This window comes from Hyperoodon ampullatus (assembly GCF_949752795.1).
Source record: "Hyperoodon ampullatus genome assembly, chromosome: 8".
NCBI classification, from domain to species: Eukaryota; Metazoa; Chordata; class Mammalia; order Artiodactyla; family Ziphiidae; genus Hyperoodon; species Hyperoodon ampullatus.
Genome location: NC_136921.1, coordinates 75,061,279 through 75,084,585, shown reverse-complemented (window position 1 = coordinate 75,084,585; position 23,307 = coordinate 75,061,279). Strand labels below are relative to the sequence as shown.

Below are 23,307 nucleotides of genomic sequence, written 5' to 3'. Positions count from 1 at the left end.
AAATATCTCAACACATGGATCACTGTGCTCTTATCTGAAATTTGTAAGGGAAACCATTCTGGGCCATAAACATTTGGCTGCAGTAAGCAGTCTCCCAGTGTGACTGCCACAGGGGCCCATGAGAAAGATCACATGGGAACGGGTGGTGGCTTTATTTTTTAATCCATTCCAACAGCCCCAAAATGGGGGAATACCAGAGCTCTAGATAATAAAAGTCAAAGACAACTCATGCTAGGAAATAAAGGCCAAACATGTAGAGTTTTGTGGGTTTTTTTTAAATGTTAACAAATCCAGTCTCAAAGGAAGATAGGAAAGATAATACAAGGGTGCCATCCAAGGCAGGAGCATGTGACCTTTTAAGTGCCATGGGCTGCTTCAGCAATCTAGACCCTCCAATCAGAATGTTCCTGGGTGATTTTGACATAGAAAATGCGATTACAAAGAAAATCAATTATACTGAAACAGACATCAAAATATTTAGAAAGCAATCTGTGAAAATAGTAATGTGTGCTTCTTAATGCATAAATAACATGACACAAGAGCAGGTCTAAGAGCTACTGTAGTTTTCTGAGCAGTGGTAGGCATAACTGATAGCTTAAACTATCTCCCACAATGTGATACAAAAGTTTGTAATTTCTAAGTGGCAATGCCACAGGTGCTGACAGTACATGGTTTATGGGCCCCTTTCATGACTGGAGGGAAAAAAACACATTTTGGCTAGAGGATAGTGAAAATAAAAATGTACTTTTTTTCTTCACCCACTCACCCACATTCACAGATCCTCTGATGTGCATCCAATGACCCTAAGAGTTAGGGACCGTGACCCAGAGAATCAGAGTCAGACCCAACGGAACAATTACTCAGACTTGCCAAAAGCTCTGCTAATAGCCCAGGAGTTTCTAGAGAAAAAGTAGCTCAGTTTTATACCACTCATGGAACAACTGAAATTCAGGAAATTAAATGGTAACTTACTAATTGGCACACATTAGCAGGATTGGGTATTCCACATATGCACCACTCTTAACATTTAAATGCCAAGTTCCATGATTAGTTTACAGAGTAGTCTGTAAAAGTTCTATTTAACAAGGAAGTCCATCACCACCAAATTACTAACTCACTCACAATAGCAAACCTGGCATTGCAAGAGAGAGCGCTGTAGAAATTTACAGCGTGAGACAATATTCAAAACCGGGAAAGCCAGGGTGAATATTGGGGACAAGTGTGTTTTACATCGGTTTTATTGTTTTCATGGATGCTCTTCTTACCCTTTTAAAAGGTATTTAAGGTCTAGCAAGTATAGTCTTCCAGTTAACTGGATCAGGCTTCCTAGTGAAACTGGTACCCAAGGCTTGGCCTCTTCTGCCCTCTCTGCTTCATACAGTCAGGTCATTCCCCAGCTGCATGCCTTCACAGGGGATGCCCTATGAAGATAAATATAATTCAGAGTCCAAAATACATGGACTTACACTGGGCCACTGCCAATTTCTCATGGATCCCGGGTAACCGAGACGGTTTTTGTTTCCATGATTAGGGACCTACAACAACAGCTGCAAAAGTGTAATACTTTTTCTAGACTAATAAAATTACCTAAATCTGGCTCACCGTTCCAGCTGTGGCACCAGCCACACTTCCCAGAAAGATGAAAGCCTTGTGCAGTTTCCAGAAGAGCTGGGATGGTAGCTCTGAGCTAAGCTGGAGGCATTCAACCCCAACCCAACAGCAAAAAACACATCGACTAAGTTCTGAATTACACAATTCCTACGCATGGAGATTATAAATGTTATTTTTAGAAGTCAGATAAAACTTGAATCAAACCTATGAAGTTCAAGCTTTACACTTGAAGTTATGTGACATGCCAGGTATGAACATGAGATTTTTTTTTCTCTGAAACACAGTGACAGGTTCAATTAAGGCCCTTTAGCTCTGCAGTGAAACCTTTGATCATGGATTCTGTCACCACCTCTCAACACATATACACAAGTATGAAACATATCTCAGACCTAAGGAACAAAATCGGTATTGTGAAGTGGCATGGAAACCACACGTGCACATACATATACACAGAGATCACTCTCCTTTCAAGCTGGGGGGTGAGGGGCTGAGCTGCAGAAACTACAGTCTCCAAACTGGAAAGGTTCCTTATACACACTACATGAACACAGTTACAAAGTTATTTCCTAAGTATGTGTGTGTGGTCCCAATGCCTTCTTAAAGGAAAAACAGCCCAATTAGAACCCAGTGGAACACATGTTTCTTGAATGACTGAATTACAGACAGTAGATGTGAAGCTGTTCTAGATAAAATGAAGATGTTGCACACATGTACTAAGTTGTCATGGTCTCACTGAAACATCTTTCCGGTACAGAAAAATATGCGAGTCTGCAACAGAGCTGGATATAAAATAATAAATACCTGGCCCTTGTCTTTATGTAGTCCAACTTCCCAAGCCAATTCCCTTATTCCTTCTCACAAACCTAATAAAGTCCATATTTCAATGTACTGATAACTCACTGAAAACCACAAAGCCATTCATCTCCAACTCAGACTTATGTTATGACTTTTTACAATTATCTCTTATCAATACTGTGAATCTGTAACAAACAGAAGACCTTTACTCCATGAATCCAACAAACCACCATAAAAATAACAGCAGAGGTGGGGACACAAACGCACCCAGTAGCAGACACCGTTACGTTTTCCACTGTGAAGTGTCTGGTTTAGTCCTCACAGCAAGGAGGAGGTAGGGACTATAATTGTCCTCTTTGATGAAAGGAGGGGATAAAGAAAGTGAGAGTCAGAGAAACTTCGTAGCCTGCCCAGGCCACGCCTTCCCTCTAAACACGGCACTCCATTTCTTCTCTTGAAGAACACTAGACCCTCACTTTTGGCACCCTAAGCCTTGGATCCCGAAATTAAATGATGTACAAGACCAGTCTCTATTGCACAGCATGGGGCCTAAAGACAGGATATATAAAACCAATTTGTCACTGTGGAATTTAGAAACCATTAAACCTTCACTAAAGGGGACCCTCTCCTCAGAGGACCTTGTTACCAAAATATGATGGAACAGGGAGAATTATGACGGAAAACAAAGAGCATTTCCTTCTCAGGACAGGGCAAAAGGAGAGCTATGAGGAAACAAAATGCAGAACCGTCTGTGCCAGGATTTAGGGATTGTTTTGGTACAGCACTTCTTGAAGTCCATCCTCCTAAGATCAATCAAACAGAAGAAAAAACTTCAGTAGACTCTGCTTTAATTCACTTGCCTAGACCTAAACATGTACTATCTGGTTTCACAGATTATATCCTCAGCTGTTCCAAAAGTTATATTCAGACCTAAGAGCAAAAATCAGATCTATATATACTATTCTCATTAACAAGGTTTTTACGTGGAAGGGACTTTTCTGCCTTTATTACTGCAAGCACACGAATGATTCAATCAGCACGATCAGAGGTCCAGAAGAGTTTATATTTTCACATGCTGTTATTTAAAACCAAAAAAAGAGGCTCATCTGGGCTGGCCAACTATCAACTTCCACAACTAAACAGAATTTCTCAAAATTGTCCCTGAATTTTAAAGCACTTTCCCATAAAAACCCTGCAAGGGTAATAAGCAGCATGACCCTACCGGCCTCATCTCAGGCTACCCAGCTAGTGCACAGCTAATAGGAAAACAAGGGATTGAACCCAGATGAAGCCACAGAAGACATAGACCATGGTTTTGCCATTTAAGAGTCTTGTGTTTATCACCTACTATGTAAAAAAAAAAAAAAAAAAAAAGCGCACACACACACGGTGACACAGAAATTTGAGTAAGACCCAGTTCCTGCCTTCAACACAGTCAACCTCCTCACTAGAAATCTAAATCTGTGGCATCATGGGAACATAACAAGACAGAGTGACATGATGGTAAAGGCTTTGGAGGCAGGAAGACCAATCCATAGGGTTAAAATCCCCCAATCCTAACCCACCATGCTTTACCTACCCTGTGATCCTGGGTCTGTAACTTAAACTCTCTAAACCTTAGAATCCTCCTTTGTAACAGAGATGACATACTACAGAATAACTGTAAGAATTAGAAACACCACGACAAGTACCTAGGACTCTGCCTAGCAAGAAATGTATACGACATAAATGGTCATGACTGTCTCACGTTATTATATCTGCTTATACAGCCGAACTACAACTTTTAAAGCCCAATTAAATGTCACTGGAATGGCCTTTTCCTTTCTTATTTGGGATAGTAAAATGATAGAACTTGGGCTTCCCTGGTGGGGCAGTGGTTGAGAGTCTGCCTGCCGATGCAGGGGACACGGGTTCGTGCCCCAGTCTGGGAAGATCCCACATGCCGCAGAGCGGCTGGGCCCGTGAGCCATGGCCGCTGAGCCTGCGCGTCCGGAGCCTGTGCTCCGCAACGGGAGAGGCCACAACAGTGAGAGGCCCGCATACCGCAAAAAAAAAAAAAAAAAAAAAAAAAGATAGAACTTAATTGCCAATTACGATATGGAGCTGACTGAGTGAGGGAGGGTGAAGGATGAGTCACACATTTCTGGCTTGAATAGTGCCAATGACCAAAGTGGGAAAAGCAGACAGAAGCACGGGGGTGAGGGAACTTTGGGAGGCGGAGAGTGGAAAGCAGGCAATAATTAGGAGGAAAATGAGTTCAGTTTGGATAGCTCAAGTTAAAAGTACATATGAGTCATCCAAGTAGAACTGTCCAAAAGATTGTTTAAGACAAGGGTAAACTCAGAGAAAGACTTGGGGGTCATTAACATGTGGGTGGTGGCTAAAGCCACAGGAATATTGAAGTTCCCCAAAGAGGCTGAGCAGACTAAAAGCAAACCACCAAGGATGCAAGCCCAGGGAACATGAACATTTAACAGCAGGAAGAGTAGGACCTAGGAAGAAACGAAAGGAGAAAAGTAGGAAAAATGCAAAGGAACCCAAAGGAGAAAGTTTCAAATGAGGAGTGATCAATATATCAAGTGCTACAGAAAAGTCATGTCACGAGTCCTATTAGAGGCCATTTGTGACCTTAGGAGCAGTTTCTATAAAGTTGAGGTGATGGAAACCAGATGGCAGATCATCTGTAAGGTCTCTCCCTAAATGGTAAGATTCTTTGATTTCAAAATAGACACGCATCGTTCTCCAAACCCATCAAATTATTAAAACCTCAAACAACAGATGGCAAAGTTTTTTTTCTCCAGAGAAAGGGAAATTTGCAAAAGAGACATAGTTAAAAACCACAAAAGCCATTTAACATGATCTTTGCTATTAAGCTCCTATTTCCTTGAAGCTGGTCCCCAGGGAAAGAGAAAAGAAAAATTAGCTTAAATTCTCTACCACCCAAAAACTGGAGGAGGAAAAGATGTCTAACTTACTAGATAAATTTCCTGTCCAATAACTCTCTTAGGGCAATGCATATAAATTGCTATTTCAACATTTTGAAAAATGTGTTACCACAAGTCGGAAAGGCTTTGGTTTCAATATGCAAATCCCTGCATACAGTGGTAAAAATTCCATTTAAGCAGATTCCCACCTGGATTTCTAAATAAGCCTAAGCTCTCGTTAAATTTAGTAAATTGTTCTTCAATGTCATTTTCCTCATTCCTTGTATACTTACAGCCGTAGAAAGTGTTGTCCTATGCAATTTTAAATAAAAGTTATAAAATGGTTCTACGATGCAAGGGACTGCTCGGCTTGGCAGTATAAACTGGTAAAACTAGTTAGCAGAGTTCAAAAATAATGCCCCCAAACACCTGCTCAGGCTCAGAAAGAGGTTTTTTTTTTTCAAGTCTACTCCACATACAAATATCTTTCAAGAAATTACACACCATCACCTCTTGAGGAGCTTCTTAAAACACACACACACACACACACACACACACACACACACACAGATAGCAGGGACGCCCTCCCCATCCCCCAAATTCTAGTTCAGCAGACCTAGGGTGAGTCCTGGTGCCCTAATCTTTAAAACCTCACATGAGATTATGATGTGTACTCCCCTGCCATGCTCCTGTTGAAAGCTTTTACCTTTTGGCAGGATTCCAACAAAGTTGAGGTGGGGGGCAATTGGCCACTGTGCTCTTCATGGACGAGCAAGGCACAGCAGGAGGGGTGAGCGCAGAATATGAAATCCCGCGAGCAAGCCATGCTGGACAGATGGCAGAGTGCACCTGCACGTTACATGGATGTCTCAAGAACACTCAGAGGTTTGGAAGCAGCTTTAACCTTGACCCCATCTCCTAGGGAGGAGCATTTCCAGCACCCACAGAAAACAGATCCAGGGCAGAGCCTTCAATGTTCCATCCTGGACCTCCTGGGGATTCCTACTCCACAGCCTCAACTGTAAGCATCTGAGCATGGATAACAACAGCCCTCCAAGCTGTGCGTACTTAGGATGGGATTAAAGACTCCGTGCTCAGCCAATTCTCTCTCTCCTTAAAGGGAAGAGGGAATATTTGAGTCCTACTATATGCTCCACACTGCAGGTAGGGAATACAAACAAAAAAGGAGAAACAGAACAAAACGCTTAACCATCACAGGAGCCTCCAGCCTCACCAAACCCCTTGTAGTAGGTATTTTTGTTTCACAATTTACATGTAAGACTGCAGTACAGGAAAACCGTAGTACAGGAGAAGTTTACCAACTTGCTTAAAGTTCCTAAGTCCCAGGAGGGGAAGGACACACTTGGAAGAGGTTAACAAGAGAGTACGTAGATGGGCTTCCCTGGTGGTTAAGAATCCGCGCCTGCCAATTCAGGGGACACGGGTTTGAGCTCTGGTCCGGGAAGATCCCACATGCTGGGGAGCAACTAAGCCGTGGGCCACAACTACTGAGCTTGCGCTCTAGAGCCCATGAGCCACAGCTACTGGGCCCATGTGCCACAACTACTGAAGCCCGTGCGCCTAGAGCATGTGCTCTGCAACAAGAGAAGCCTCCACAATGAGAAGCCCGCTCACGGCAACGAACAGTAGCCCCCGCTCGCTGCAACAAGAGAAAGCCCGCGTGCAGCAACGAAGACCCAACGCAGCCAAAAATAAATAAATTTATAAAAAAAAAAAACAAAAAACAGTATGTAGAGCAGATGGGAGATGGAACCCAAGCCACTGTAACTGGTGTGGCCCTAAAAAACCAACCTGGGGGGGTTTCCCTGGTGGCGCAGTGGTTGAGAGTCTGCCTGCCGATGCAGGGGACACAGGTTCGTGCCCCGGTCCGGGAGGATTTCACATGCTGCGGAGCAGCTAGGCCCGTGAGCCATGGCCGCTGAGCCTGCGCGTCCGGAGCCTGTGCTCCGCAACGGGAGAGGCCACAACAGTGAGAGGCCCGCGTACCGCAAAAAAAAAAAAAAAAAAAAAACAACCTGGGAGGAGCAGCTGGGTAAGGCAGGTGAAAACATTCCCTTATTGGTCTCAGTAACTAAAGGGAGGTTTGTAATTAAACTTGAAAAGTTTTTCATGGGGATTGGGGAACAGGAAAATGACATGATAAAGAATAGACATCACAATATATTCATCTATTGACTCGTTACGTTGTACACCTGAAACTAATAGTGTAACATGCCAACTACATCTCAATTTAAAAAATAGCAAAAAAATTGACAGCCAGTCTGACATTATTAAAAGTCTGAAAATGTTTATCAGTTCTACTTCTTTGTTTGCAAACTGTAAGATATTAAGCCAGTCACACAACATATATTAAATGTTTTTAGTAGAAAAGCACTGTGCTAGGCACCACAGAGACCAAAAAACCCTGAAACGGGCACCAACAAAAAGCCAGCAAAGTTTTAAAAGAATGAATCAAGGCATCCCTATTATTAATAATGACTGCTTTAACATCATAATTAAGTCATGAATTTTTTAAAAATTATTCTTAAATTTCTTTGAATATAATCCCAGTTCAGGGCTTCCCTGGTGGCGCAGTGGTTGAGAGTCCGCCTGCCGATGCAGGGGATACGGGTTCGTGACCCGGTCCGGGAAGATCCCACATGCCGCGGAGCGGCTGGGCCCATGAGCCATGGCCGCTGAGCCTGCGCGTCCGGAGCCTGTGCTCCGCAACGGGAGAGGCCACAACAGTGAGAGGCCCGCGTACCGCAAAAAAAAAAAAAAAAAATCCCAGTTCACTTTCAAAGACCTCAAAATTGTTCAGAAAGTAACATATCTTGGGAAACTTGGTCTGTCAGAGCACGCATTCTCCCTGGGTCTCACTCACCTCGCTTCACCCCAGACTCTACTTGCTGGCAACAGAGAGACGCTGTCTTACTCGGGGGGCACCCAGAAAGTTCCTCTGTGACCACAGAAAGCTGGGAAGAGAACTGCAAAAAAGAAAACCGGTCAGCATACCCATCCTCCGAAGCAAGAAGCACAGAGTTTATAAAACCAGCTACAACCAGGACTCCAGACAAAGCAGTCATGGAGAGGAACGAGCTGTCAGCATCCACATACTCTTAACAGGGGAAAAAACAGGGTGAGGGGCTGGCAAATGCAAGAAAACGCATTCCTTCTCCCGATAACCTCTGTCCAAGTGACCAGGGACACTGACTGGAAGCCCCTTGTCTTGAGCAAGGTACTGCAGTGTCCGGACTACCTTCTCTATCTCGGGTTTTCTCTTTAAGTGATGCTAATGGGTTTGCAGCCCAACGCACAAATGTTTCAAAGGTTTGAGATATCGAGCCAAGAACCTCTCTAAAACACTCAGGGCGCTCAAGTTCTCCAGGACATTTTCTTCCCGTATTTCCTACCTCACTCTTCACAGGTCCCAGCTCTCTATACGACTCATCATTTCCGAACACACCGTTCAATCTCACACCTTTGCTCTCCCCAGTCCCTCATCCTGAAACCCCTCCCCCACTCTGGAGATGAGTCATCCTCCAGGCACAGCTCAAGTATCACCTGCCTGCCCACCCCACCCCCATGGAACCTCGCCAGTCCTTCCTCTGCACGCAAAGCACCTTGAGGGTACCTGCATTCTAGCATTTGCTTCCTGCTGCTTGACCTCCCCTCCTCCCCATCTCTCAAGGGCTGGTCTTCCCTGCCGTCCCCTACATCACCCTCCTGCTGTAACCACAAGTAGAGGCAGATGTCAATGCATGTTTGTTCATTGAAGGATTCCAACAAGAGGTTCTCCATGACTGACTCGGAGTCCATTTCCTTGGGAAATATTCTGTTTTACTGCTACTCTGGTACTGGAAGATGTTTTTTCAAGGGTGCTATCTATGCTCAAACACACCGACAACCGGGCTCTGGCTCAAGTCAATCCCCTTGCAGCAACGCTGCCGGGCTTCACTGCCAAAGAGGACGGATCGTGTGTAGTCACGTTGGGGCCAACAAAACCACCTTGGCAGGGCACCGGAGTGTAATAGGTTTGTGCATGCAAAGTACGGGTGGAGGCCTCTTCTCCCTTTTAAGTCTGTTTGATAAGCTCTGCAAGACATTCCCCCCTTACACACTGCGACTTCAAAGGTAAGAACGGAGCACGGGAGCTTTTCTCTGGGAGGAAACCAGGGACCGAGGCAGGGCACAGATCCAGTCTCCCCCCCCACTTCAGGACAGCTGAGATCTCCTTCAAGGAGAACGCAGAGGAGAAACCTACACGGCCCAGGTGGTCACCCCTCTGTCAAATCTCACCTCATGTTCGGCGACAGCCCGTACACTCTGCCAAGGCTCCTGAGCGCTCCAGGGTTTTCCCTCCCCGGGTTGCTGACCTCACTGGTAGTATTTAAGCATTCACTGCAGGACAGCACCACCTGGTGCACAGCAGCTCAAGTATCTGAGGCATCCTATTATTAACTCATAAAAGGGATCACCTGCCTCTTCACCGAGACTCTGGCAGCCAGGGAAGGAATCCATCTCGCAGCTGCCGCAAGGACTTCAGCCAACCTCCTTCCACATAACACACCTCAGCAGAAAAGGCAGTCGCCTCTACTGTCCCAACCACAGCCAACAGACAAATATAAAAGAACAGCCATCACAGCCCACGACATGCCTGCTGTCATGCAGACCCTCTGCCCAGAGCACCCACGGACCTGCGTGCACTCTTATAACTACATCTCTAACAGGTGATGCACACACGTGCTTTCTCTCTGGCCTCTTCACCTACAGCAACCCATTTGTTACTACCTCTGTAAGGGCGGGCTGGGTGGGGCAGTCCTTTCTGAGTTTAAGATGACAAAGACAGCTCTGTAAATTACAGAGTCACAGAAGTCCCAAGGGGAGGTGACTTCCTGCAAGAAGGACTGTCCCTACAGTCTGTTTTTGTGGTGATGAGATCACAGAGTCTAGATTCTGTATTCAGTCCTACATGGGTTTTAAGGGCCATATTCAGTAATTACAGAAAGGAAAAAGGGAGGTCAACGAGACCAGAGGAACTCTGAGTGGTGTTTGAGAAGTTACTTATAACTACAGTTAGATCACTCATCCACCAGACTCAGAAGAGAAACTAGGCCTCGAGTTTTCAATTGTCCTTTAAAATCAATGTTAGATGAGAAAAAAAAATGGAACTTTTTACTTTACATTTTCTCATTTCACCACTCCTCCACCCAAAGGGTTCCATTCATTTCCAAGGCATAGTCCAAAATTTGGGCCCAAGACAGTTTTGAAAAACAAGCATTATGCCACAAAATATTCTCATGTAAACTGCAAAAGAAGACAACATACACTTATTGGAGGAATTTTTATGGAACCTAAAACACAGAAGTTCAGAGACCAGGTGAATGATGACCTTCAATTGCCAATCACTACCTTTTCATTTTCATGGATCTAATTTCCAATTAGTTCCTAAAAATAAAACCTTAAAAGGCTTTTGAGGAGAATTATTAGGGTTTACCTCCTGGTCATCACTCTGTTTCAAAGATGAACAGAGAGACTTTAAAGTTGTTTATCCAACAGAAATAAGCTTTTTTTCTCTTAAGTATCCTTCCAGAAACCTAGCATTGGGCATCCTCGGACCACAAAGACTAGGGTTTGTGTTTATCGTCCAGCAATTTCGTGTGACAGTCCAAGTCCTCCAGTGTTACAGGGTCTTGCTGCACTGAATGCTACTCCATAGAGGGTGAGGCCCAGAGAGGGTGACCAGCGTGATGAAGCCCACAACTTTCACTGGGTCACACCCCGCTCTGAGAGCTCATGCATCACAGTGGAAAACAATACCACAGAAATCCTTAAGCCACTAAAAGAAAGCTCTTGTCTTTGTTTTGTTTCATTTTGAATGCTGGTGCTTAATAGAAAGCAAGCTTAAATAAAGGGGAAAAATAGGAAGGAGGAAAACTCTGGGGACTCGGCATCCATCTGGGACTCGAGCAGCAACAGGCATTATATAAAAATACTTATTTCCATTTCAAATCTTGTGGCTTCTATTTTCCTTAACACAGGTGTAGTGCTAGTACCATTAAACCTATCAAGTACACGGAGGTGGTTTCGATCCTCACTACCCACCAGAATCTCCTGGGGAGCTTTAAAAATTCTGATGCCCAGAAGAATTAAATCAGAATCTCTGGGGACCCAAATGTTACTTTTTAAAGCTGACCAGCTGATTCTAAGGCATAGCCAGGACTTGGAACCACTGCCCCTGACCTGTCCTCAGGGTGTTTTCTTCTGTCGCGGCAGGTGGGGAGCAGGAAATATTTATGCCTAAGAAAAGGGAATGGGGGGCTTCCCTGGTGGCGCAGTGGTTGAGAGTCCGCCTGCCGATGCAGGGGACACGGGTTCGTGCCCCGGTCCAGGAAGATCCCACGTGCCGCGGAGCGGCTAGGCCCGTGAGCCATGGCCACTGAGCCTGCGCATCCAGAGCCTGTGCTCCGCAACGGGAGAGGCCACAACAGTGAGAGGCCCGCGTACCACAAAAAAAAAAAAAAAAAAAAAAAAAGGAATGGGAGGAGAAACACAAATGGATGGGCGGGGAGAGGGCTGGAGGAAGCTGGAGTGAATAACACCTTGCAGGGGATGATCACTGGAGTGGGTGCAAAGTAGGGCCTGGGGGTGCACACTACCCAGAGAGAGAATGGGGTGGGGACAGACCGGGTCATTCCCTAAGTAAGCCCTGGATAGGCACTGTCATGGAGTTGGTGAGAGGAAGCAATTCACAGCTCATCGGTAAAGACCATCCCTATGTCAAGGGTTTGCTATGTGAGAAATGATTATAATATGATGGTTTTCAGATGTGAAGACCTGGATTTACCACTACGATTTCTCCTGGTTCTTCCAGTAACAGTACTAACAGGTTTGTTTCTTTTTTTAACTGATAACCCATATTTTCTTGCTCACTAAATCTGACAAAGCACACCCTCATTACAGGGTAACTGCCTCGAGTTACAATGCCCAAAGAACAAAGCTTTCCTAGGCTCCTATGAGAGCTGAATTGAAACCTGATCTCAATTAGCATCATGATGTTCTCTCAGATGTGACAGTGCGTGGATAAGAGATGCTGGGTACCCGGGGGAAGGGTGAGGACTGCAGGGACACCGTCTCCAGCTGAGGAGAGCTAATTCTATTCTCACTTCCTTGTTCCTTAGTTCGTAGGGTTACCTGCTCTCTACCTGTCCTGTAACAGAGGGACAAAAATCAGCCTGTCCAGCTGGGATGCCTCCTTCCCAATTTCAGTCTCCCATGGAGGAATTAATCAGTTTTACATTATCCATCCATTACCAGTGTTGCCCAAAGTATATCCTGCAGGCCATCTGTACCAGAAGGACCTGGGCCATTCCTGGACACCCCAGGCTGCCTGCGAAGGGAATCATAATATCTGGAGTACAGCCCAAGAGTCTGCATTTTAATCAACCACACAGACACAACGGCCTGTGAACCTGTCATAAACCCTCAACAACTCCTCCTTTGACATAGGTTTATCAGAGGTGCTGCTAAATCTCTCCATAACCTCTGCCACTTCCTAACTGGGCTTTCATTAACTCACCCTCCTCCGTGGTCTCCCAGGGTATCTGGTCCCTCCAAGGTACACTGCATGGCCATTTACTCAATACCACTGCTGGCTCAAAGCTCCCAAGTCAAGTCACGCTTCTCTGAACGCACACCTGATGCAAAACTTCTCTACCAATTTCAATTGAGGGTTTCAGGTCTGCTAGTTCTCTCTCCCAACTAAACCTCAAGCTTCTTGAAGGCAGGGCCCACAGCATCCCTCTGTATCTTCCACAGGGCCCACTACATCTTAGGTTTCAAGAGCAGTGGTTGACTAACAGACCAAGCTCTTGCTTCAGCCCTGGGTTTTCCTTCTTTCACCTTCTTCTCATTCTCCCTGGGAAAACTTTCATTCTCTCCTTTCCATAACAAAATTGATTCAGGCAAAGGTGGGAGAAAAGATTATTTACATACTAGTGGGGAAAGAGGGGGTGAAAGTCATAAGCTAGCAACCTCATCTCCCCAGAAAACACCTAGAAACCAAGAAGATCTATTTAGTCTCTGAAGCTGCCAAAGTCAGTAACTAAATTCACACACAATTCAGAAGAGAACTTCCCAGCTTCTTCCCACTTTTATCCAACACCTCCTTCCCAGGCCCTCCCTGAGAGCTAGTTTACTCCTCTTCTAGATACAACTCTAACAGAAGGGAAATATTTGGTTTTCCGGGTCACCATAAATTAACAAGGTGGAGGGCAATTGCTAGATCAAGGCACAATGAAAATCCTGAGAAATTATGACTGACAGGAGACAATGTATAAAATCCCAAACAGCAGATTACAGGCAGTTATAGTTTAAATAGCCTTTCAATCCCCCAAACTGTCCAAGAACACCTGAACAAAGCATTTCAAAATAGCACCATTAGTGGCTCTGAGAGATCACCCCAGGCACTAAAAGAAGGTTATTTTCTTTCCAGTGGATCTCCAGTAACTACACTCAGGAGAGAAGATGCCCACATAGGCAACCTCAGTCCCTAAGAACCAAGTGTTCTCAAAAATAGAAACGGGCACTGGGAATTCTCTGGTGGTCCAGTGGTTAGTACTCAGTGCTTTCACTGCCGTGGCCAGGGTTTGATCCCTGGTTGGGGAGCTAAGATCCCATAAGCTGCGCAATGAGGCCAAAAAAAACACAAAAATCAAAAAACAAAGGAATGGGCACTGTATCCAACTGCAATGCACTGTCCCTATGTGGTCTCCAATACCAGTGACCATCAGGACAGACTTTCAAAGGCACACACCCCTCGGTGTTGCCATCCTGATTGGGAACCTTCCTTCTGGCTACTCTTACACTTGCCACGTGCTCATCACTTCCCATCTACCTTTTCTTGTGGTACTTGTGAGTGAAGCTGCTCGCCAGATCATAAACTTCCTTGAGCAGAGGGATTGCACTTTTGCATGGACACCATGCCCCCCATCTCTGCATCTCACAGCTGATGCCTACTGACACTGTCTGGAAGCCCTACAGCCAGATGATCTTAAGGAAGGAGCTATCTAAATGAGCTGTTTTGAAACAGCCCAAGCATTTCTATAGTCTTTAAAGGTATTGGTTTTCCTGCTTTCTGGCAGAGTTTTTAAAAATACAGGTTTAGGGCTTCCCTGGTGGCGCAGTGGTTGGGAGTCCGCCTGCCGATGCAGGGGACATGGGTTCGTGCCCCAGTCCGGGAAGATCCCACGTGCTGCGGAGCGGCTGGGCCCGTGAGCCATGGCCGCTGAGCCTGCGCGTCCGGAGCCTGTGCTCCACAACGGGAGAGGCCACAACAGTGAGAGGCCCGCGTACCACCAAAAACAAAAAATACAGGTTTAAATGTTAGAATTCTGTGATCAATGGGGCAAGCCTCGATTTACTTTGCAATCTAATCTGTACAGGACAGAGAGAGAGCCCAGGCATAAATTCTGCACCAAACTGCATGTGCCTATCTGAACCGCAAAGGTTAGGGTGAGTTTATCCTTGATCTAAAGGAAACCTAACCTCAAACGGCTTCAATTATTCACCTACTCAGAACTGATTATTGGGTAACCGTATTTATGTCTTGATACATAATAGCATTCAAGTACCGATTTGCTTTAGGTTTAGTAAAGAGAGTAATGAATTTAACTGGTAGTTCTATAATCATAAGATTATGATTTATACTTGGTTCAACGAATTTTTTTTATCTAAACCGGGTTAAAAACTCAATCTTTGTCCAGATTCACAAAAGTAACTCTCAGTTTTGTTTCAAGCTCACTGTTGAATATGCTACTTACACTCTAAGACCTGTCCATTTGCAAACAAGCTACAACAACCCACCCAGTACCGAAAGCTTATCTCATCAGGTCTGGGCTGTCCAGGCCTTCTAGGCCTGGCCTGCTGTTTCCAGCTTCCACAGCCCATCCTTCCTTCCCCACAGCTGAAGCCTCTTGACCCTTGCCCGCACCCTCCCCTCCCTGGCGTGAGCCAGCGGGAATTTCTAGAATAAGAGATTTAAACAGCTCAAGCCAAGTTTTTCTTGCTGCTTAACCAGCCCTGACCTTGTTGTGTCTAATAACTGGGCTTCTCTCTCCTGCATTCCACAGGCCTGGGTGACCCTCTCGTTCAGTTCCGATAACTGAGCCCGGGCCCCTAGCTGGATAACCTGTAAGTCCTTGGGCTCTGAGGCGCTGCCTGGCTCTTGAAAATCCTCCAGGGGACCGGAGGTGCACCCTGAACCCACTGGGCTGCAGCTGGTCAGGGGACACAGGTGCTCCGTCAGGCTACTCTGCCGCCCTGCACCGCTCCCTGCCAGGCCACCAGCACTGCAGACTCCCGTTCTTTCCTCCCGGCGCACAGGACTTCCAGCTGCAGGTGCGAGCACTGCTGTCCCCACCTCCGGGTGGAGGGTTCCTGGCCCAAAGTGGGCCTCACAAGGAAATGACTCATATCACAAAAAGCCGAGGGTCCTCTGGCCAGAACACAAATAAGTCACAGGATCTGAATCTTAACCTATCAGAAATTAAAACCTCAGCAATGAGACATCAACAAAGCAAAAGCAAATAGGATATATCTGTTCGCTGAGAATTCAACACCCCCATGCTGCCTGTGGGTACTGAAGCCACGGCACCCTTGTTCGCTAGTTCTAAGATGAAACCCGAGGAAAATCAGAGAAATGGCGGCAACTGTGTCTTCCCTGGGTGGAGGGGAATCAGAGGACTTCTTATAAACCACTTCAAAGCTAACATCTATGGCTACTGAATATGAAATACAGAATATGAAAATAACTAGATAATTCTCTGCAAGAAACCAAGTCGTCTTCTAAAACGCTATTAACAAAGCTAAATTTATATGTACATTTTTATCCACAGCCTTAAAAAAAAATCAGACATTAAAAACTCTAGATGGCTAAACTGTCTTCCATTTCAAAATAACATAAAAACAGCAACCTTCATTTTCTGGTCAAAGCTTATTTTTGCAACACCTATCATTTTCTACAGAATTCTAGACATTTTCTGCTTCCTACCACTGTTGTGTAGAAAGACTTTTCCCCCTTGGCATTATATCTTTGCTTTTTGATCTCGTTAACAATCCTGAAAATTCCAACCTTGCAATTTTTTCAGTCCTGCGAAGGAATAACACACAGTCATTTAAAAACCAAAAGCAATGTCAATGTTTCCTCAATGACACAGCTGCCGTGAGTGACCAGTGAATAAAAGTTTCGGTTTCTTTGTTGTTGGGTTTTTGTTTTGTTTTGTTTTGTTTTGTTTTTGGCAGGGGCTGAGGGGGTAGGTGTGGATAATGACTTCTCTCCAAAATAATTCTCAAAGTTACTGAACACATGGTCAAAAACAGTAAGGCATTAGTAAAGCAAGAAGTACTATGATAAAGTACTATAATAAAGCACAGTGAATATACATGAACAAAAGAGGTTGCTCAAGGACTCCAGACAGGAGAGGACCCACTCTGTGTGCCAGGCATTACATGGTGCACAAATTCTGTATTACAAACCCTAAAAAAAAAAAAAAAAAAAAAAAACGAGGCATATGATCCAGCAATCCGACTTCTGGGTATTTATCCAAAAGAACTGAAATCAGGATCTCGAAGAGCTCTCTGCACTCCCACGTTTCCTGCAGCTTTATTCACAATAGCTAAGACCGGAAGCACCCTAAATGTCCATCAACAGATGAATGGACAAAGAAAATGTGGCACATCTGTACAATGGAATATTATTTAGCCTCAAAAAAAGAAAATCCTGTCATATGCTACAACACGGACGCAACTTGGGGACATTATGCTTGCTCGATGAAATAAGCCAATCTCAGGAGCACAAACACTGCAAAGATTCCAATTCATATGAGGAATCTAAAGCAGTCAGACTCATAGAAGCAGAAGGTAGAATGGTGGTTGCTAGAGGCTGGAGTGGGGAGTGGGGGCGGGAATGGGGTGTTGCTGTTCCATGAACATAAAGTTTCAGTGATGTAAGATGAAAAATTTATACCGATCTGCTATACAACACCGTGCTTATAGTTAACAATACTGGATCATACACTGTAAATTTAAGTTTTAAGTGGTTTTTTTTTTTTTTTAAACCACAACTTTTTGAAAATGAGGAAACAGGCTCAGGAATTCAGATTATGCTGGCTTCAAAGCTCCCATCCCTTCTACTGCTTCATATGGCCTACTTGCAAGAGAAGCATAAACAACACAGATTAGCATATAATTATGGGCTAAACTGCATAACAGAAAAGGAGAAGGGACAGGGAACCAAAGAAGGCTGAAGCAGTTGAGGAAAGCCTCAAAGTAGAGGGCAACTTAGGCCGACCCCTGAAGGTCAAGCTGAGCCCATGGAGACTGCAACAAGCCTGGCATCTGGGTGCAAACACTGGGCTGGTCCAAGCTAAGAAGGCATGCTAGGAAATAGCTTTCAAAGGCTGCAAAGGTAGCATTATGTAGAACAAACTCCATGCTTCCAGCTCGTGAACTAAACACAGAGGGCTAAAAATCAAAGCAAAACCAAAGGAACTGGTCAGAGTACCCTAAGCCATTTATAATCTAGCCCTCCAAATTTGAGTGTTTTTTGAATCCTGGAAAAGGCCTTGCTATTGACAAATAAGTACAATATAAAAAGTTATAAGGCACAGCCCTCTATCAGGGTCAGTCTGAGTTAAAATGATCAGACTTCAATGATCAAAGTACGAACACCTCAAAAGGCTGTCTGGGCAACCAAATAATGTACATCCAGGGCTTTCAAATCATCTCAGTTCCCCGACCAGGGATTGAGCCAAGGTCAGGGCAGTGAAAGCACCAAATCCTAACCACTAGACCACCAGGGAACTCCCTCCAACCTATTTTTAAGTAGCAGAACATTTTTCTTGTACAATTTTGAAATGATGAAAAAGATATTGATCTCTCTAGGAAAAATTTTCAGCTGTCTTTAGTTCTCTTATTTTTTTTTAAGATTTTTTTGATGTGGACCTTTTTTTTTTTTTAAGTCTTTATTGAGTTTGTTACAACGTTGTTTCTGTTTTATGTTTTGGTTTTTCGGCCATGAGGCATGTGGGATCTTAGCTCCCCGACCAGGGATCGAACCTGCATCCCCTCCATTGGAAGGTGAACTCTTAACCACTGGACTGCCAGGGAAGTCCCTAATTTTTTAAATAGGAGTTTCCAAGTCCCCTCTCCAGCCCTTAAACTTTGACTTATGGCCTATATCTCACACTCTAGCCCTTAATTATAAGCCACTCTATATTGTTTATCCTTTTCTAATATGTGGACAATATGGTAAAGTAGAAAAGACAGGAAATCTGAAGTCACAGTGATCTGGATTCTTGTGCTAGCTTGCCAGTATTTTTAATTTATTTTTTTTAACTTTAGAGCAATCTTCTTCAGGTGTGTGGGGGGGACATTAAATTTGAAAAAAAATTCATCTTAAGTTCAGCAAGTCCTTCAGTTTTAATTTCAGTTATATTCTGTTCAATTTAAATAAAACTTACTACTTTATTTTAATGTCTGAAGTAAATTTCTGACTGGTAAAATTACTTTTCTGTACTTTTAAAGAAATTTGTACCAGAATATAGATTGCTTTTGTCAATGGGAAAATAACTTTTAAAAAGAAAGGCCTTGGGCCTCCCTGGTGGCGCAGTGGTTGGGAGTCCGCCTGCCGATGCAGGGGATACGGGTTCGTGCCCCGGTCTGGGAGGATCCCATATGCCGCGGAGCGGCTGGGCCCGTGAGCCATGGCTGCTGAGCCTGCGCATCCGGAGCCTGTGCTCCGCAACGGGAGAGGCCACAACAGTGAGAGGCCCGCGTACCACAAAAAAAAAAAAAAAAAAAAAAAAAAAAAGAAAGGCCTTAATTAGTTTCAGCTGAATGCGAGAAGGGCCCAAACCCTGCCCTCTGGCTTAAAACATGGATTCAAAAACCACTGGCAACTACCAAAGTGTGGGCAAAGGGTCAAATATTAGATGAATATGATGATTACTGCATCATTCATTTGTAAATAACCTGTTTTAAGTTAACCATTCGCCTTACATTGTCAATTATGGTATTATCTGTAAGATGATCAGCTAGCTCTTTTAGTTTGGGGTCCTGGGCTAATGAGGTAAGGACTTGAGTCTCTTTTCTTAGCTTTCATGTAACTCCACACTACAGGCATTTCACAAAGGCACAATAGATGTTCTAAAACCACACCTGTACTAGCAAACAACTTCAAATACCCTGGTAATGATCCATAGTTCAGAAGCTGTTTATATGAGTGGTAACAAATTATTACACTTTAACTTAATAAGCCCTGTGTTTCCCACAGTTGGTAGAGAGAGAAAAGTAGAAGCACTATGGTGTCTAGAAAAAGACTATCGGACAGTATTTCGGGCAGGGGGGCGACACTGGCTACACCACACAACAGATATGTACATCCGAGAGGGTTATGTCTATACCACTCAACAGATGCGTATGTCCAAAAGGTTCTGGCTATACCATACAACAGATGGATGACCTTGAACCAGTCTCTTAAATTTGCTCGCCCTGACCAGCTTCGTATGCAAAGTCAGCAAATTGAATTAGATGTGTTCAAGCCCTTCCGATACTAAAATTCAATCTAAGTCCACAAACTCTTGATTAATTAACTCCGAATTTAACAAAATAAGGCATGTAAAATCCTTAACACAGTGGCGAGCACGCCGTACGCATGTCACAAATGCTGACGGCTGTTAATAAAATAAGGCGGTTCAGGTTTGTATGTGTTGTACACAGCATATATTTGAGTATCTTTGGTGGGATTTTCTAAAGGAAAAAAACAACACACTTTAAAGTCCTATTTTAATCAGCATTGTTAAATCAAAGGAGCCCCCAATGAAACAATGAATTATGAAGCTCTACATGAGAGGATATGAGCCTCTCAAAATCAACTGCTTTGTTTTGTTTTGAATTAGACTTTCAGTGAACTCGGCAGCATGCAGGAGGAAATCATGAGTGCTGTCAAGACTCACTGGCTCAGCACACATTAACTGAAAACATTGCAGCTGGGGAAGTAAAGATCAGCGAGACCCTGCCTCTGGGTCCAAACAACAGCAAGTGATGAGTGTCCTAGGGGTACAAACTGTTGAAGGGTCTGGATAAGTACAAGGCTTCCAGAAAAAAGGCCTCACACTAGTGTGCCACAGATATTCTGTCTGGCCCACACGCTCTGTTGTAGTTTCTACTTGAGTCAGGTTGCAAACACTCAGAAATCCAGAGGTCATCCCTAAATAAAGGTCTAGCTTCCCTTGGAAGTTTGGGAGTGCCAGTAGTATTGAGCCCGCATTCCTACTCTGCGACACCCCACGACAGCCGTGCAGCCCCTCGGCCTCCACTACTCCATTAATTAATCCCACTACTGGAGCTGAGGCTCAGCCTTCCCCCTCAGCTCGCTGCCTCGCTGGCTCAGGATCCCATCTGCCGTTGCTCCCTCCACCTGCGTATAATCAAGGAGAGCTCAAGAGCTCCGGAGCAGAGACAACTGAGCTGGCACCTCCACTCTGCCACATACCAGCCATGTCATTATCTTAGGCAAGTAATTCATCTCTTAGCTTCCCATCTGCAAACCTGGGTATTAATAGTATTTACCTCATAAGGCTGGTGTGAGGGGAAATGTGTCGTTACCTGCAAAGCGCCTCATACACAGCAACTGCTCTATAAATATTAGATGTTACTACTCTCTGGCCCCTGAAGGCATGTCAGTTTCAAACTTCTGTCCTAGAGCTTTAATAGTCTAAGGTTACCTAGTAAATTATTTTATGATCAAAAAGAAAATGGCGTATGGTGAAAGCTGTTCAGATACAGCTTAAGCATTATGAGACCCACTACTCACAAAGGACTAATATTATGATTTCACGCATATGAGATACTTAGAAGAGGCAAAGGCACAGAAACAGAATGTAGAATAGATGTTGGAGGGGCAGGAGGGAGTGGAGGATGGGCAGGCAGTGTCTAATGGGTATAGAGTTTCTCTTGAGGAAGATGAAAAAGTACCGGGGATGGATGGGTGATGACTATGCAACAGTTGGAATGTACTTAATGCCACTGAACTATACACTTAAAAATGGTTAAAATGTAACTTTTGTTATGTATACTTTAAAACAATTTTTAAACAATGAATGACAGAGCCGACATAATTTCGTCTGCTGCTGTTTGCTAGAATCAAGTTGTTAATGATCCCAAAGACCCCCCAATACACTACAAGTTCATGTTCTCAAAAGCCAACTGCTGCATTTCCCATAATGGTTTAGGAAGAACTGTATTAACTATTTTAACAGCTGTGCAGCACAACCGTGGGCTTTCTTCTCAATCTGGAGGCCTCATGGGGATGACTCTGTAGCAGATACGGTTATGAGGCCAGTGGGATAGCCTTTTAATACCTGTCTACAGCAGTCGGGCTGTTCTTCCTTCATTATAAAATGCTCCGCACAGACACCTCATTCTCTCTTTTCTTTCAAAAATATACAAAATGGGCAGCTTCCTGCCAAGTACTATGTAACTGGCTGCCTTTGAACTGTGGGATGCCGGGTAACAGTGACAAGACGTTTTAATCTCCATGCCTGTTCTACAATAGCATTCAAAACGCGCACACACAACAAGAGTCTTGCCAGGCTGTAAATCAACAAGCACAAGAGAATGTCCCAAACTATTTCACTCAGGGTCCTATTTTTTTTTTTTTTTTTTTTTTTTGCGGTACGCGGGCCTCTCACTGCTGTGGCCTCTCCCGTTGCGGAGCACAGGCTCCGGACGCGCAGGCTCAGCGGCCATGGCTCACGGGCCCAGCCGCTCCGCGGCATGTGGGATCTTCCCGGACCGGGGCACGAACCCGTATCCCCTGCATCGGCAGGCGGACTCTCAACCACTGCGCCACCAGGGAAGCCCAGGATCCTATTTTTTTAATTTCTATATGTGGCTGCTTTCTGTGGCATCGGTCCTTCATTTTTTTAAAAAAGTACATAAAATATAAGGAAATTTAAAACTCTGAAAACTGCATTTAACCTGAGAAACACACACACACACACATTATATCCAGTATATATGTGCAGTCTTCCAACTCAGAACCACTGCAAATATTCATTTCCTAACCTTTAGAGGGCCACCCCCCATGAGTTTACAATCTTGAGTCAGACAAACTGCACTTAGCTCCTTCTAAGAAGAAACTGCACTGCACTTCGAAATTTCTTAACTAAACTGATGCCTTTTTGGCAGCAATGTTGTTTGGCAGGAAAGATCCCTCTAAATATTACTGAATAATCAAAGTGATAGAATATATTTTACCTTTTAAATATTACATTTTGAGTATCAACCCAAACTTGGGATGGGAGAACTACCTGGTACCATGATTTCCACTGCTGCCTGAGAGTTAAGAGACCAACTACCCAGGTGACTGTATGTCCTATATATAAACCCTCAAACACTGATGATCATTTTCCCCTGCTAAGACCAAAAAAAAGTATTACAGAAAGACAAAAAGGGAAAAGATCATAGGCAAAGTGCACATTTTATATCTCTTTAAAGCCAATGTGTGCATCAAATGACAAGTATTTTTATACTCCAGGGATCAAAGGCGGAGAAGATAAATGTTTTAAAAACTCACTAAAAAACAGCCTCAAGGGGGCTTCCCTGGTGGCACAGTGGTTGAGAGTCTGCCTGCCGATGCAGGGGACACGGGTTCGTGCCCCAGTCCGGGAAGATCCCACATGCCGCGGAGCGGCTGGGCCCGTGAGCCATGGCCGCTGAGCCTGCGCGTCCGGAGCCTGTGCTCCGCAACGGGAGAGGCCACAACAGGGAGAGGCCCGCGTACCGCAAAAAAAAAAAAAAAAAAAACAGCCTCAAACAAAACTGTCTCCATATAAGAAATGGCTTCAATTTACTAGCCAGCATAGCAGGAAACTGCAAGCAGAGGAGTTGGTATTTTTGTGAGTAGAAAATGTGG

At 44.4% G+C, this 23,307-nt stretch overlaps 1 protein-coding gene across 1 annotated transcript in view; it reads right to left on the bottom strand.

Annotated features, from left to right (window-relative positions):
- Positions 1 to 8,318, bottom strand: part of TANC1 (tetratricopeptide repeat, ankyrin repeat and coiled-coil containing 1) — a 182,206-nt gene extending 173,888 nt beyond the window's left edge. The window contains exon 1 of the mRNA XM_079709947.1: positions 8,215 to 8,318. The gene's annotated coding sequence lies outside the window, so the exon portion shown is untranslated. The remainder of the gene's footprint in view (positions 1 to 8,214) is intronic.
- Between the last annotated feature and the right edge of the window lie 14,989 nt (positions 8,319 to 23,307).